The following is a 16,126-nucleotide window of genomic DNA, read 5'->3' on the forward strand; positions in this document are numbered from 1 at the left end:
TCCCTCTCTTCCACCTTCAACGGACGCTGCTGCTCCTGCCCCGCCCGCTAGGGGACTTGGGGTGGGGGAGGCCGGGCGGGACTGTAACGGCTGCAGCCGATACCTGCCTTTAAGGGGAGGGCGCCGCCTGCCGCGTGCGCACTGTGGAGCCAGCCGCGGAGGCGGCCATGCACGGAGTGAGGTGGCACGTGCCGCCGGGTCTTCAGGCCGGGGAAAGCCGGCCCTGCCTCCGCGAAGCGGCGAGGCGCTGTGCAGGACACGCCTCCTGTGGGCTGTGTGGGGGCTTGCGTCCGATGCGGTTCTGGTCAAGGGAGCACGGCCAGCTCCTTTCTGGCTCCTCCGGCTGATTACGGCGAAGCACGTTTTAATTCCCAGAGGAATAGGGCGATCGTACCTCTGTGTAAGTGCAGAATGCACGTCCAGTCTGATAAGAAGCAGCTGTTAAAAACAAAGGGTACAGTTTGGCTAACCTCTACCACAGACTGCCATGTAAAGGAAATGTAGGTGCGGCCCCAGTTTATTTTATTTTATTTTTCGCTACATCTCCCATCAGCCCTAGCTGGTGAAGCAAATAGTAAAGGATTATGGGAGTTGTAGGCCAAAGTTATTTGTCGTTCCATGTGTTGCTAACCTATTTGACGCGGCTCTCGGAGAGAAGGGGCTTTTAACAACTACAGGCCACCTTTTTGTGGGACGTTAAAATGCACCATGTTGTTGTTTAGATGCGAATGGTTCTGCCCCCCCCCCCCCCCGGCTGTGAGACTTACTGGGTGACTTCAGGCTAATCATTAACTCAGGCTAACCTACCTCACAGGATTGTTGTGAGGATAAAATGGATTACATAATCTGCCTTGGGTTCCTTGGAAAAAAAGGGGGGGAGGAAGATTATAAACACAATAATACAATTAAATAATTGTTATACCAGTAACAGCTAATATAAATGAGTGAGGAATTGAGGATTATTCCCCTCAAGTTAGGGGGTACTCCACATCATACACCTGCACCACTAAGGAATGTCCTATGTGAAAAAGACAGGCATAGAATTGCCTATAGTCATAACTTCAAGCTACTGTCAAGCATTGGGGTGCCTCAGGTTACTGTGAGATGTGCACACCCATTTCCTTATTTTTATTTCTGCACACAACAGCTATTGCCAGCATGTGGGTAGCATATCAGCCTATGTCTTGAATTCAAAGTGTTGTGCCACATGTAACTGCTAGATGATTATGACTACTAACATGAGAAAACAGTAATGCTTATATTTTATTTATTTTAGAATGTATTTATATTGCTTCTTTCCTTTTAAATATCTAATGATTAGACTAGGCTAGTTAATTGTTGAGAAAAGAAATTTACAAGATTAGCTGTAAAAGTGTTAGAAGTAGTTTTCATTATTATTGTATTGATAACAGATACAAATGCATCTATTCAATGTTTAAATGTTTGAAAAGCTTCTTTTTTTTTAATTGACCCATTTGACCCCCTTGAAAACAGAAAATGTCAAGGAACTGTTACTTTTCAAGCATTTCCTACAATGGTTGATCATGAAAAAATCCTGTTTGCATGGAACTTGACATTGCAGTCTTGACTGTGTTTCTTTATGTTCTGATCTCTCAAAAAACATTTCTTATGCAATTATTTTAACATTCAAACTTATTTTTACTGAATGACATATTTAAATAATATATTCAATATGCCTTTGAGGATGTTTAGAACATCTTTTGAGGTAGATAGGAAAATGTATAAATATATGTAAAAGGCTCTTTTACTCCTGAGCATGTGTAAGAGTCTCTGCCACAAATCCTTACCCAACCTACCTGGAAAGGAAAGTAAAAGGCTGTACAGATGGCATGGGAAGCTAGTAATGCCAGTAGTTTTGTTTCTTTAATGTGTATGTGACATACATACCTGGAAGTAAGCCCTGTAGAAGAGTAGACCTGTATAAGATTTTATTTTTAAGAACCTATACTCTCACTAACTCAAAACATGTGTAGTGTTGTTGCCAACAGGGAGTAGCTTTTTAAAGAAATCAAGCAATTGTTGCTATATGTCAAGTCCTCTCTGACTGATGAAGAACTAATTAATGTCCAAAATGACTTGCCCTTGATAGTCCCACTTAGCTCCTGTAAATTCACTGCTTCTGATTACCTATAGAAGCATCTTTCTTCCTCAGTCTATCGACTTTGTTAAATGAAACCCAACAGCAGCATATTATAGAAAGTAAGATAATGACACAAAACTCACATTTTTCCAGTGTCTTTCACAGCTGGCTATTGGACAGAAAAAAATCATTCTGGTCAGGCCAGTAAAATCCTGGCTGTTCGCCTTCTTATGCAGGAAGGGATTGGGCTGCTGCTATTACTTAGACTACTTTATGTTTCTCTTGTGCTGGATTTATTGAGTGATAATTTAATAGAGTCAATCAACCAATACTTTGCTCTGTTTGAAGATTCATTCAGTTTGGTTTCATTTGTGAAATAAAACTACTTGATTTTAGCTACTCTACCTCTAAGAGAACCAGTCAATGGATATAACACACTAGAATGATCATGAAAGTGTTGGCAAAAGGTATGGGGGAGTAACATAGAAACAGAGTGAGTCAGAAGGGGCCTCCTGGACCATCTAGTCTGACCACTGGCTCCAGCCAGCATTGCCAGCAACCATGTGCATGTCAACCCTGTCCTTGAACACCCTCACTAATGGGGCTTTAACTACCTCCTGTGGAAGCCCATCCCATACCCTAGGGGTTCTGACCATCAGGAAGTACTTCCTGGCATCTACCTAAATCTTGGTTCCCTGAGTTTTGCTCCATTGGAACACATATTGCCCCTCCACTGCAGGGGAAAAAAAGGTCGTAACTCACCTATGCATGGCACCCCCTCATGTACCTGTATGTTGCTAACAGGTCCCCTCTGAGTTTCTTGTCAGGGCTGAAAAGACCCAGCTCCCTCTGTCTCTCCTCATAAGTTGAGTTCATGTGGAACTCCACATGTACTCAGTATTGTTACTGGAGACCCAAGTGGTATTAGTGATTCAGAGTGCCTTTGACCAGTCAAGGCTGGGGTGCTATTTGCTGGAACTCCTAAGTAGAGGCAACCTGGCCATGGTTATCCATGCTCTGGTAATCTTCAGCATAGGCTACTGTGATGAATTGCCATAGGCATAGAAATAGTTCAGAAATTTCAGTCAGCTTAAAATATAGCTGTAACCCTCTTCCCAGGATCTGTATCTCATTCATTCTTAGCCAGTGTGGTTTTGGATACAGTTCACAATGCTGGTGCTTACCTTTAAAGCCCTTGGGACTAAAATGCCAGAAGGAACACTTGCCTGCACATTAGCCAGCCTCTAATTGAGAGGATAATTGGAAGTCCTCTTCCAGCTTCCTCCGCTATCAGAAGTGAAATAGGTGGCAACTGGAAAGAAGTTCTGTTCAGTGATGATATCCCATTTATGCTTTCAGACAACAACTTTTATTGAATAATCACACTGTCTCATTGCAGAATTTTACATGAGGTTCAAATGGCATCTTCAATTTGTATCCCTCTAACATTTTCCCACTGCATACTGTATTCCACTGTTTTTCTTACTGGAATAAAATGCTAGTATGGAAAAACAGGGAGAATAGCATTTAAAGTTTTTATATACTTTTTGTAGAGAAAACTCTTAGAGGATACAATGAATAAAGTCATTTAAAACAAAGTATAGGACAAAATTTTGATATCAGTAGCACATTCACAGTAACCATAACAGTTCAAATATAATAAACTAATAATAATAACACAATCGAACAACTTTTCAGGGATGTTTGCCTGGTAATTTGTGATCTTAGCAGCAAGCAAAACCCTTTTTATTTTCACAGTCTTTTAACTGTTAAACTGTGCTGATTTTATTGCTACCTGTTTTTATAGGCTGTTTACAATCTTATTATAATATCTATTTCAATTTATTGTGTATGCAACCCTAATGATACCTGTATTGAAGAAAGGTATAGACAGTGTTAACAACAACTTGATACACATTTTTCCTACTCACAAGCACTCTGTCAATTACTAGATACTCACCTAAACAAGGAACCTAATGTTGAACCAGACCTTTGATATATCCTGCGAATAGATCTTAAGTATCTACAAAATTACTGCTGTAAAAATTTCCAGTCATGGAAATACATGCAGACTATATCTGTGTTCACCTGGTGTACATGTTCTGTCTTCTCAGCTAATTATATACCAAATTATCAGTCACAGTTGTTCATCCCAATACCTCTGAGTAGACTGAGGATCAATGCATGTGTAAACATGAAAAAAATCATATGATTCCCAGCATGCCCCAGCCAGCATGACTGGCTGGGGCATGCTGGGAGCTGAAGGAGGTTTTTTCTCTCCTTAAACATGCATGGAATTGCACTCTAAACTCTTATTGAGTGAGGAATAAGGAAAGAGAAACAGCAATGATTTCACTGTTCCAACTTGCCTGTTACTGTTAAAACTGGTCATTTATTTAATTAAGAGCTTCTCTCCCACCCTTTGGTATTTTACCTTGGAACTCATTTAGGAAGTGTGTACAAACACTTGGCTGCAAGCTGAAAGGCTCAGCTAGTATTGTTTGGTTATTATGCATGAGTGTGAGAAGGTGGATCTAACAACTTTTAAATCATTTGCTCATTTAAGAATTTATTGCCTAACATTACTTTCACGGAGTCTGTACCAGTATATTTTCTCTTACTGAAGTTGATCAACAGGTTACTTTTCTGCCAGAGTTTCTGTTCTGGCCTTTGCCTAAAAGTGATGTTCTTAGTTATACCCACCAGGTCTGTTGATATCTGATATGTGACTTGAGTCTCTTGAGGATGCAAGTCCAGCATCAGCTTCCTGAATTACCATCTCCAGTAGCTTGGAAGGGAGAGAACTAAAGCAGGTATCATATTGCAATGACTGGCAGCCATTAAAACATCTGCTTTGCTCTGCGTTGTGCATTTATGTAATCGCAGGCAGCTCCCTGCAAATTGCTTGTGTATATAAATAGTGTTTCTTTGAGTTGAAACCACCTGCTGCAGATGGTATTTTACCAAGCAGTCTTGCTTTCTCATTTTCTTTCAACAGACAAAAAACCAAAACAATCCTCAAATGAACCTGATCAGACAAGTAGAATATGTGCATCTATATGAAAGTTTTGACTTTTTTTTTAATTAAAAGCATTTTTTTCTCTCTCGAAAAAATTTGTGACTGCTGAATCCATTTTTGGTGTTTGCCAAGGCCAAGAAGTGCCTAGAACGGGTAACTTTTCAAAATTAGGGGAAAACATATGCACTTATGCACATCCACATCCATCATGAAAAGCAGGACTTAATGTATTACTGCATGATTTTATGTTTATGGAATGTGATATATGACTACAAATACTTATTTAGTCTTGTTTGAGATTCATGAAGCTAATCCCTACTATTTATCAGTTAATGACTTACTATGGCTGTTGGCCATCTATTCCTTTGTTAGGCAGATTGCTGTTTAGCAGTAAAAAGTGGCTATTGACATGTCATCAATGAGAGCCAATACTTAGGAGATGGTTTCTTGATAGTCCAAGGAGCCTCTCTATGTAGAGTTTTAAAAAGGTGACAGACTTCCTTCAAGCTGAACTACTCCAGGTGTATTAGTGAAAAACAGGATCTGCCCTATAATGTCTCTTTATGTTTCTGCTTCTATATTACTCATACATAAAGTAGATATTACAATGATGCCTTAAATCTTCAATTCTCTTTTAACCAAAAGAAATTAAAACCAGTTTGCTGCCCTTTGAGATTTTCACAGACTGCTCAGTACTGCATATTTTATTAGCACAGCTTTTTAAGGGCACAATCTTATGCATGGTTAGGCAAAATAAAAGTCCTACAGCTCTTGGCATGTCCCAGCCAACTAAGTTTTTTTCACTTTAAGCATACACTGAATTGTACGTTAAATATCTGGGAGGAGAAAGGGTATGCTCAGAATAAAGGCCCTGTTTACAAAGCAGATTGGAAATGATCTTTTGTGGATTCAGCAGAAAGGTTAAGAATAGATAATACATTCATGGAGAGATTTTGGAGTTTATCCTCTCTGAACAGTCTTTTGCTATTTTGCTTACTGTCTGAAGTTGGACATAAAGATTAAAGCACGGGTAAAGTTAGATGTGTCAAAGCAGAAAGAAAAATGCATTCAATGTCTCATCATGACCTGTAAAGAAGTTAAACAATGTCAACTTTCCTGTTATAATGGCATAGGAACTCCTGCCAGTACCAGCAAACTCTAGTAGAATTGAATGGGAGAATTTGTTCAAGACTATTCCTACTGGGATATTAAATGCATCTCTTCCCCTCTGCTTTAAGCTAGAATTCTGTATAAGGCAGCATCAACTAAGGAGCAAACATTTCTATATGTAAGCTGCAAACAGAAACAAATTTTGGGAACCTTCTCACTATGTTCATCAAATCTTTTCTAAACGGTGGGATATTGATCCACTGAAATGCTATTGTGTTTGACAGATACCACAGGTTTAGAATCAGAAGTGGAGCAGCAAAAAGGACCATGGGAGACACAGGAAGTTGATACAGAGTAAGGATGTTTCTTTGCCTTGGTTTATGACACATCCAAAAAGCAAAGTTGACTTGGCAAAATTCCTCTTCCACCTTATTACAGAAGACTCTCAAGCAATTGGCACTTTCAAGCAACCGGCAAAAAATCAAAGAAATAATATTTGAAATAAAATGAATTCAATATCCAGTGAAAATGTACATATAAACTTGGCACACCATGCCATCAGTAAATCCAGCCTTGTGTACCACATGTTTATCTCCCACGTTGGGATCTGTTGTTATTCAGATTTTGTGTTCTCCCATGTTGGGATCTATTGTTATTCAAATTTTGTGTTCTCGTCCAGCCCTAAGTATGTTGTAACAAGTCCCAAGTAACCATAAACACATAATGCTTACCTTCAAGCAGAAGATGGAAATATGCAAGAGGCTTCAGAAAGGTGAGAGTGGTACAGTGCTCATGGAGGAATTTAATGTCAGTTTGTTGACAATCTATGACATTAAGGCTCAGTCTTAGAAGTTTGTCTGTTTGTCTTTATTTGCTTTTAATTACTGTATTTCAATATTAATATCAAGTCAATACAGAGTTTGTAGTATGGTATAGTATAGGGTATAGTATTAGTTAGGCCTATTTTTAATAGTAACTGTCAAGCAACAAGAAACTATTTATCTGACATCTACCAATTGCCCCATGGGTGCTGGTGAACTGAGAGACTACTGTAGTTCAAACAATGTACCGAACAATAAGATTGTTACAGTTGCAGGTGGATTCAAATACAAATGCAAAAACTAAAGTGATCTAAAGGAGAACTTTTAACTATATCCCAGTTAACAACATAGTAGAGCAACTATCATCTGCACAGTATCTGTATTGAAACTGTTCTTGCCATTCAAAGGCACTGGCATTGATTCCAACTTGCATCAGGCCAAGTATACCAAGAAAATAGTTGTTTCCAGTAATGTATCCTGAAATACTTAGGTCAGTCTTCCCCATCCTGGGACTCTTCAGAGGTTTTGTAGTGCTGTTCTCATCAGTCACAGCCAGTATGATCAATGACCAGGGAAGATGGGAGCTGTAGTTCAGCAGCAGCCAGAGGACAGCAGGTTGGAGGAAGCTGACCTACAATATGCCAAATACAAACAATAAACAAGGCATGTTTGGTCATATTTGTAAAATCCTTTCTGCTCGCAGACGAGGTCTTGCCTTTTCATTTCTGCTATATAGCATCAAGCACATTTGAAATACCCAAAGCTGCCACCTCCTAAGTTCAAAAGATGACTACCTCCTGGTCATGTCTGGAACTGGGAATATGCAATTGAACTACAAGTGAACCATGAATGAAGAGGTGTTGCTTTGTTCATGTCCTGCTTGTGGGTTGCTTACTATGTGAACAGAATGCCTGACTGGAAGGACTCTTGGCCTGATCCATGATGGCTCTTCCTGTGTTCAGATCTGCAGTCTATAAGTGTAGTGAGTCTCACCTACTATTCACAACAACCTCCAGAAAGTGGACAATGAAAGAGCTGTGCTTCATGATTTTTCTGGAAAACATGTATTTACTTAATAAGATGCTTCACAGTAAGCATGCTAGCCCAGTTCATATTTTATAGTGGAAATAAATGGTGTGTGTGCACTGCATGCTCCTTGTTTTTGTTTGATATTAACAACCCAGGAGCTCTACATTCTTGGCTTATTTTGTATCATACAAACATGGAATCTCAACAAAACATGGGCAATTGCATGCTCTGCTCCTTTAATTCATTGCTTAACTCAGTCAATTACCACAGGGACATGTGAATGGAGTTGGTTATGTTTGGTTTCATATATTGCTAAGGATAGTTTTTGTCCAATATTATAAAAATTCTTTGTACTTTAAAAAGAATTCAGCAACTTACATAGCATCGCTGTTTCTGACCAATTTTTTAAATGTTGATTCTCTTTGGGTACATTTGCTGATGCCAACTTCTTGTAAGAATTCATTGTACCAGACAATTTTAGTACAATAATATGAAAAAGATTCCATGCATAACCATAAAAAGAATAGCAAATATGGCTTTTATTATATTATTTGTTCAGTGCCTACTTTGTTTTTCAGATTTTTAAAGTTCAGTGTTGCACATACAGCTTGGTAAACACACCAAAATGGATTCAGTGCACCAAAAATTCTTTAGGAACCTCTCCCTCCACACTATTTTACACATTTTATCCAAAATAGCTTGAGCATGTTAGATTTCTCACAATATCACTGGTTGACTTCTGTAATGGTCCTTGTTACTATTCTCAGATATAGTTTTACTTAGTCAAATGCATCCATATACTACAGCTGGTTGTTGTTGTTGTTGTTGTTGTTTTTTTACAGAAACCATAAATAAGAATTACTAGGTCTGCAAACTTTAAACTATTGTGGTCAGTGGACTCACTACAACCATCATCTTGGAATAATTTACACTTAAGTTAGTAGGATTTACTTCTGAGTAGATGTGCCTAGTATTGTACAGTGATCATTTGATTAACCTTTTGAGGTTCTTTATTGTGAGTATACATTTATTTTTGTGGCAATTTTGTAGTATGACAGGAAATGAGAAGGAAAATATATGACCAGATGGCAGTTCACTGAAAAAAATAACAAAATATATGGACACATAACTCCATTTGTATGATAGAAATGCTAAAAAGAGAATGGTGTGTATATGCCTGTGTTTACTTCTTATGTGGTGAAGTTGCTCAATAAATTTTGTAGTAAGAGCACTATGTTCATAGTGTTATGATCACGCTTTCTGTCGGAAGAGAAAAATATTCCAGGCATGCAGAGAGTTCTTTTTAAAACTTTATTGCAATGAAGGGAACAGAAAAGAATGGTTTCCTTCCCATTTTTCTGTTCACCTGAGTTCACCTGAGCACGAGTTCACCCCCCCCCTTTGAACCCTGCTCCCGGCCGCTTGTACCCTCCTCCTTTCCCCTTATTGGCCAGGGTACTGAGAGTTACATTCTTTCTGCCCACCTACTCTGTGCTGCCCCAACACCAGCCCTTCTTCCCAATCCAGCCCCCCCCCCATAATAGCCTCATTTTGTTCTGCCCAGTTTGTCAATAAACAATCAGGAAGTATTTGGCCCTCCTGCCTAAGTGCCTGTTTCCCCATACCTTGTGCTATCTGATTTTGGCCCCTCCCCTCCTTTGGGCTAAGTAATTTTCTTTGTTATCTTTTTAAATCTCTTAACTCCCTTGTTTCAAATCATCCTTTCACACCTATCAATAGGAAGGAGTACAAGTTGAAAGCTGCAACTACGGTAGTTCTTCGTTGTGGCCTCTGTGCATCACACATATGGGTACTGTGCCTGCGCAGTGCCTTTGGCCGGAAGATTGAAAGCTAACGGTTTTTGGCGGGAAGCTCCGCTCCCCTCCCCCATGGGCTATAAAGAGTGGAGCGTCCGCCATTTGTTCAGTCTTTGCGACCGCCGTTCACTGTGCCTCGTGCCGCTTTCGACTTTCGCTTTGGCTATTCTTGGTTCTCTCCTTATATATTGCCCTTAAACTACTTTCCCCTTACTTCGCTTCCCATTCTGTGTAGTTTTCTCTCATTTCTTCTTCGATCTAAACAAAACAAACAAACAAACAAAAATATATACTTACCCTCTGCACTATCTCTCTTTTCCTCCCTTTTCTGTGATGGCGCAGCGGGCGGCTTTCCGCAAATGTGCTGACTGCGGGTCAAAAATGGCACCTACTGATCTGCACGACCTATGCCTCCTCTGCCTTGGGGAGGGGCATAGGACGGATAAGTGTGTTCATTGCCTAGCCTTCTCTAAGCAGGCTAGGAAGAACCACGAAAACCGGCTTCGGAGGCTCCTTTGGGATAGGGCTCTGATGCAATCAGACCCGCTCATCTCTATCCCAAAACCGGGCTCCGCTTCTGTGGCTCCACCCTCACGCCCTTCGGATGAAGGTGCATCTGCTTCGCTGGCCCCCTCTGCCTCACCAAAAAAGAGGCATGAGAAGCGCAAACATGCCGAAGACAAGCCGGCAGGCCATAAGAAGGCCAGAAAGGAAAAGGCCTCTAAGCCTCCAAAGAAGGCTAAGTCTACGGATCGTTTCCAAAATCGGGACTCGGAGCCGACGGGCCCTTCGGTACCGGTGGTGGTTACGATACCGACCCCGCCCGAACTGATCCTTCAAGAGGCTATGCGGGTCACCCCTCAGGGGTCTCCCCGATGTGCGGTCAACCTCCTGCCAGTACCACTTCCAACTCTACGGGGGTCTATCTCGGATGGGGAAATTCAGGACTCCTCTCCCAGAGCGAGGTCACTGACACCGATGCCCACAGTGACATTGGAGACAGAAGCTGGCCTGTCCCCACCAGGGAATCGGAGGAGCCGCTCGGTAGAGCAACGCCCGGAGAGTTGGCGTCGTCCCTACTGCCACCCTTGGGGAGACCCGCTCTCTGTGGGATACTACCCTGCTCCCAGAGCGCGATCCTCACCTCCGCCCCGTGACCAACCGCGGTCTGTGGATTCGAGGAGGGTACCACCTCGATCCCCGCAAAGCGGAAGCAGCCGCTCCTTATCACCGGCGGAGTCATCATCTTCTGCCCCGCCATACTATGGTGCTGATTCGGATGACTCTGATGTAGACTCAACCTCCCCGGACGTCGTGGTGACATCCCAGGAACCTGCGTCACCCGATGAGTCACACATCTCCTTCACGGAGCTGATGTCGAGGCTTGTCCACTCCCTGGAAATCGATGCTGCCCAGCGCCCGGGACCGTCGACGGATAAGTTTTATGACGTCGTCCGCGGGGAGCAATCGACCTCTATCGTTCTTCCACTTATAACTACCCTGCGGCAGGCGATGACGCAGCCCTGGGACCTACCTTCACATCCTCAACCAACGTCCAGGAGATATGAATCTATGTACAGGGTCAGGGAAGAAGACATCCCCTTCCTGTTAATTACCCGAAACCAAACTCGGTGGTTGTCGAATCCTCGCAAGGCAGGGAGGCGAGGGAACATACGGCGCTGAGGAATAAAGAGGGCTGGAAAATAGATTCCCTGGCCAGGCGGGTCTATGCTGCCTCGGGCTTAGGACTTCGCATTTCTAACTATGAGGCGACGTTGGCGCGATATCAATATTTTATTATGCAGCGCCTCCACGTCGCCTCCACCCTCCCAAACCACCAGGGTGACCTTGAGAAGGTCCTGATCAAAGAAGCCATGCAGGTCGCAGTACAGCAGTTGTCCACGGCACGTCACCACGTGGACACTGACTGCCGGGCCTTGGTCGGTGACTTTTCCCTCCGGAGACACGCATGGCTTCGGAGTTGTAATTTCCCGGAGGAAATGAAGCGGCGAATAGAAGAGATGCCTTTTGATGGTTCGGGACTCTTCCATTCACGTACCGACCATAATCTCAAGAAACTACACGAGTCAAGAATGACGGCGCGCAGGATGGAGATCCAGTCACATAGCAGACGTAAGTGGTCCTGGAATCGGCCATCCTACAGGCAGACATACCAACAGAGACAGCTGCCGCAACCCCGCGAGCAACAACAGCAGCAGCGTCGCCGCCCTCAGCCCCAACCGCGCTTCCAACAGGGCCGCCGTCGTTTCGACGATCGGAGACAGCGCTGACGGGACTGGCGAACCACTCCTCACGCTCCTTTAATACCCACCCCCCTCTCATCTGGGGACCGGCTCCAAAGCCGACTCCCCATGTGGGAGTCCATCACATCTGACCGGTGGGTATTGTCCATCGTTCAATACGGCTATCGAATAGAATTCGACATTGTCACTCCATCGAGTCCGATCCGGTCTACTTCATGTTCGCCGGTACTTCTCGACGAAATACATCAACTTCTCCTTAAAGGAGCGATTGGTCAAGTATTCCCATCTGACGGACTCCACGGATTCTATTCCAGATACTTTACGGTCCCCAAGCGGGACGGTGGTCTACGTCCAATTTTGGATTTACAGGACTTGAATAAGTTTATTATACCGAGAAAGTTTCGTATGACCACCCTTCAAAACATTTTGCCGTTGTTAAGGAGAGGGGATTGGTTCGCCTCACTGGACCTGAAGGGCGCCTACTTTCATATTTCAATTCATCTAAATTACAGGCGTTTCCTTCGTTTTGCTGTTGCGAACCAACTTTATGAGTTCAAAGTTTTACCCTTCGGACTGGCTTCAGCTCCGAGAATTTTTACCAAATGTGTGGCTCCTGTCTGTGCCTTCCTATGCCTTCAGGGCATACAAATTTACCCGTACTTCGATGACTGGCTGTTAGTCTCGCAATCCAGAGAAGGACTACTAGACACCATCCATACAACCCGTGCCTTACTAGATAGTCTGGGTCTATGTATTAATACAGAGAAATCTTCTCTTCTTCCGACACAGACGCTCACCTTCATTGGAGCCCGCTTGGATTCGACGTTGGAGAAAGCCTTCCTCCCTCAGGACAGACAGCAGACTCTAGCTCGCCATATCCATCGAATTCAATGAGAGGGAACGGTTACAGCGAGATCCATCCAGAGGGTCCTGGGGCATATGGCTTCCACAGTTGCCGTAGTTCCACATGCCAGACTTCAGCTTCGCCCACTACAATTATTTTTCAACAAGGTGTATCATCCACAAAGAGACCCACAGTCAAAACGGATTCGGATCCCGTCTTCCGTGCTCCACTCCCTGTGCTGGTGGCTGAAGCCGACCAATCTCGTGGTGGGAGTCCCCTTCAGGGCGCAACCTCCTTCGATAACTCTCGGTACCGACGCGTCTCTCCTAGGATGGGGGGCGATCTGCTCTGGCCTATTTACCCAGGGAACGTGGACTCGTCTAGAGTCCAAGAATCATATCAACTTCCTAGAGCTGCTGGCAGTCTTCAAAGCCCTTCGTTCTTTCGAAGACCTCCTTCATCATCGGATCGTTCAGATAACTTCGGACAATATAGCGACCGTTTTTTATCTGAACAAGCAAGGATGGACGAAGTCACCGACCTTAGCCAGGCTTTCTATGACGATTTGGGACTGGTGCATTCCGAGACACATTACTCTGATGGCCATTCATCTGGCCGGCACAGACAATGTGCATGTGGATCTTCTCAGCAGACATATCTTCACTTCGCACGAATGGGAACTGGATCCTCGCACACGCAACCACCTGTTCAGGCGCTGGGGGTTTCCTGATGTGGACCTATTCGCTACCCAACAGAACAGGGTGTGTGAGACTTACTGTTCGAGAGCGGGAATCGGACAAGCATCCCTTGGGACAACATCAACTTTTATGCTTTCCCTCCGATCCCTCTTCCGATGAAGGTCATAGTGAAGATAGTGAGCGACTGTGCATCGGGGATACTAGTTGCCCCCTGGTGGCCACGCCAAGCGTGGTTTGCGAAACTGCTCGACATCTCCCGCGGGGAGTTTCTTCATCTTCCGACACTTCCGTATCTTATAACGCAAATGAACGGCACACTTCGTCACCCGGACTTGCTCTCATTGAATCTGACAGCGTGGCAGATTCGATGATTGACCGTCCATTGGGGCAGGCGACGGATTCGAGAGCCTCGAATCCTACAGCTTCTTTTAATTCATCGGTTTCAACGATCACTTCGGCCCCGATTCTCGAATCCAACCATGCGGGTGCTTCTCACTGCCACAATCTCTCTGTACCATCCGGTTCGAGACAGACCCTGTCGAATTCGAATCCAACGCTTTTGCACCCTGAGATTCAGCATATTATCGACGCTGCTCTAAAGCTGTCCACAAGAAAGTCATATACAGCTAAATGGAAGCAGTTTTCCGCCTTCGCCGAGTCTCATTCGTTCTCCCCACTTGTCTCATCAATTGAACAAATTCTTCAGTTCCTTCTGGAATTGCATCACTCCGGACTGAAGCCGTCTTCTATTAAAGTGCATACGGCCGCAATAGCCTACTACTGTGGCTTAGTCGACGGATCACCCCTGTTTTCTCATCCTATTCTCAAGAGATTTTTGAAAGGACTGTATAACCTTAACCCATCGATTAGACCAGTTATGCCCACGTGGAGCCTTTCTGTAGTTCTACAGGCCCTTATGAGGGCCCCCTTTGAACCTTTGGCGACTGTGGATCTCCGATTAGTTTCGTGGAAGACGGCGTTCCTTGTAGCTGTCACGTCAGCCCGGAGAGCTAGTGAGCTTTGTGCCCTCCGCATCGACCCTCCTTATCTAAACTTCCACAGAGAAAAGGTCGTTTTACGTCTTGACCCATCTTTCTTGCCCAAAGTCTCTACACCTTTCCATTCAGAACAAGACATTGTACTCCCTACCTTTTTTCCATCGCCGTCGAATCCCTTGGAAAGATCTTTGCACTCCCTCGATGTTCGGCGTTGTTTAGCCTTTTATCGATCGCGAACGGAGTCTATTCGGCGATCCAATAAACTGTTCATTAAATATTTGGCTAGAGATCAGGGCGACCCAGTCACTCCTCAAAGGCTCTCTAAGTGGATAGTCCACACTATTACCTTGTGCTATCAGTTAGCTAAGCTTGAACTGCCTACAGTTCCCCGAGGCCATTCCACTAGAGCTGTCGCTACGTCTTCTGCATTCGCATCCGGAGTTCCGATCGATGACGTCTGCCGAGCCACTACTTGGGCGAACCCTTGCACCTTCGCCAGGCACTACCGTCTCGATGTTCGGGCTCGACAGGACTGCTCTTTCGGTAGAGCTGTACTCTCCTCCGTCCTACAATGAGGAAACCTTCCCTCCTCCTTTGATGGTAAGCTTGTTAATCAACCCATATGTGTGATGCACAGAGGCCACGACGAAGAAAAGCAGGTTGCTTACCTGTAACTGATGTTCTTCGAGTGGCCATCTGTGCAGTCACACAACCCACCCGCCAGCCCCACTCGGTGTCGGTGAGTGGACTCATTCATCAGTACCGAAAGTTTCCAATTTTTTCTTGGTACCGATCCCTTTTTTCCTATCTCATACTGAGAATTTTTCCACAAGGGGGTGCACGTTTGGTCGTCAAAGACTGAACAAATGGCGGACGCTCCGCTCTTTTTAGCCCGTGGGGGAGGGGAGCGGAGCTTCCCGCCAAAAACCGTTAGCTTTCAATCTTCCGGCCAAAGGCACTGCGCAGGCACAGTACCCATATGTGTGACTGCACAGATGGCCACTCGAAGAATATCAGTTACAGGTAAGCAACCTGCTTTTCTAATGAGACTATACCTAAATCATGGCCACAAGTTTGTTGGCTGCATTAGACTATTTTTATCCTTTTCTCTGTATAGTATGCCCTCTAAACACCTGTTTAATTGGTAATGATCTACCTAGCCAAAAGCAAATATTTTTTTTAAACATACAGTTGATTTCAGTGGGTGAATTAAGCATATGCTTAACTTTGGCTGAATCATGAGGTCCACTCACACATGGAAAAATAATAATTTTACCCATCATAGTAGTAATTTGGATAATCTGATACTTGTAACCCTACCAGTTTCACTTTGACCCCTACACAGATGTTGAATTTATTGTTTGGTGAAAGGAAGTTCAATGTTTCCTTTTAGGAGGAAAATGGGATTTATATTCTTTATGAAAT

At 43.8% G+C, this 16,126-nt stretch overlaps 1 protein-coding gene across 1 annotated transcript in view; it reads right to left on the bottom strand.

The window, feature by feature from the left end:
• Positions 1–7,553: 7,553 nt before the first annotated feature.
• Positions 7,554–16,126, bottom strand: part of BEND7 (BEN domain containing 7) — a 74,862-nt gene continuing 66,289 nt past the window's right edge. Inside the window, exon 8 of the transcript XR_006414005.1 lies at positions 7,554–7,682. The gene's annotated coding sequence lies outside the window, so the exon portion shown is untranslated. The remainder of the gene's footprint in view (positions 7,683–16,126) is intronic.

The sequence above is a fragment of the Varanus komodoensis genome, unplaced genomic scaffold (genome assembly GCF_004798865.1).
Source record: "Varanus komodoensis strain SLA01 unplaced genomic scaffold, ASM479886v1 scaffold13_3, whole genome shotgun sequence".
Taxonomy (NCBI): domain Eukaryota; kingdom Metazoa; phylum Chordata; class Lepidosauria; order Squamata; family Varanidae; genus Varanus; species Varanus komodoensis.